Consider the following 1,088-nt stretch of genomic DNA (forward strand, 5'->3'; position numbering starts at 1 on the left):
TACCTAACTCAGGATGATGCCCTCCAGATCCATCCATTTGCTGAAGAATTTCATAAATTCATTGTTTTTAATAGCTGAGTAGTATTCCATTGTGTAAATTCCTAGATTTTCTGTATCCATTCCTCTGTTGAGGGACATCACAGTTCTTTCCAGCTTCTGGCTATTATAAATAAGGCTGCTATGGACACAGTGGAACATGTGTTCTTATTACCAATTGGAACATCTTCTGGACATATGCCCAGGAGAGGAATTGCTGGATCCTCTGGTAGTACTATGTACAATTTTCTGAGGAACCTCCAGACTGATTTCCAGAGTGGTTTTAAAAGCTTGCAGTCCCACCAACAGTGGAGGAGAGTTCCTCTTTCTCCACATTCTCGCCAGCATCTGCTGTCATCTGAATTTTTGATCTTAGCCATTCTGACTGGTGTGAGGTGGAATCTCAAGGTTGTTTTGATTTGCATTTCCCTGATGATTAAGGATGTTGAACGTTTTTTGAGGTGTTTCTCAGCCATTTGATATTCCTCAGTTGAGAATTCTTTGTTTAGTTCTGTGCCCCATTTTTTTAATGGGGATATTTGGTTTTCTGGAGTCCGTCTTCTTGAGTTCTTTATATATAATGGATATTAATCCCATATCTGATTTAGTATTGGTAAAGATCCTTTCCCAATCTGTTGGTGGCCTTTTTGTCTTATTGATAGTGTCTTTTACCTTACAGAAGCTTTGCAATTTTATGAGGTCCCATTTGTCGAATCTTGATCTTACAGCATAGGTCATTGCTGTTTTGTTAAGGAATTTTTCCCTGTGCCCATATCTTCAAGGCTTTTCCCCAATTTCTCCTCTATAAGTTTCAATGTCTCTGGTTTTATGTGGAGTTCCTTTATCCACTTAGATTTGACCTTAGTACAAGGAGATATGAATGGATCAATTCTCATTCTTCTACATGATAACAGCCAGTTGTGCCAGCACCATTTGTTGAAAATGCTGTCATTTTCCACTGGATGGTTTTAGCTCCTTTGTCAAAGATCAAGTGACCATAGGTATGTGGGTTCACTTCTGGGTCTTCAGTTCTATTCCATTGGTCTACCTGT

Source organism: Mus pahari, chromosome 1 (genome assembly GCF_900095145.1).
Source record: "Mus pahari chromosome 1, PAHARI_EIJ_v1.1, whole genome shotgun sequence".
NCBI classification, from domain to species: domain Eukaryota; kingdom Metazoa; phylum Chordata; class Mammalia; order Rodentia; family Muridae; genus Mus; species Mus pahari.